This window comes from Chrysochloris asiatica, unplaced genomic scaffold (genome assembly GCF_000296735.1).
Source record: "Chrysochloris asiatica unplaced genomic scaffold, ChrAsi1.0 scaffold00323, whole genome shotgun sequence".
In the NCBI taxonomy this organism is placed as follows: domain Eukaryota; kingdom Metazoa; phylum Chordata; class Mammalia; order Afrosoricida; family Chrysochloridae; genus Chrysochloris; species Chrysochloris asiatica.
In genome coordinates, this window is record NW_006408841.1 from 595,911 (window position 1) to 596,307 (window position 397).

The window sequence follows — 397 nt, forward strand, 5'->3', positions numbered from 1 at the left end:
GGGTCACTATGAGTCGGTTCCGACTCAATGGCACATGACAACAACAACATCAATTGCTTTACATTTTGTGAAAAGACAGACAAGGACAATACAAGTTGAGGTCATTGTGAAAGGATGTTAAGTGCCATTTAATCTGTTTTCACTCATAGTGATCATGTCTAGAGTTTCTCAGGAGCAATTGGTGAGTTTGAATCAACTATCTAGTGGTTCAAAGTCCAGTGCATATCCTATAGAGCCACACCAAGAGTCAACAAATTCAGTGGACCTACCCAAGGTTAGAATGGGTCAACAGCAGAAAGTAAATAAATACTTCCTTTCTGTAAATAAAGTTAACAACCTGTTGAGAGCCTTAAAATAAAATACCTACCCTTTACCTGGAATTTGTATTACAGAAGTA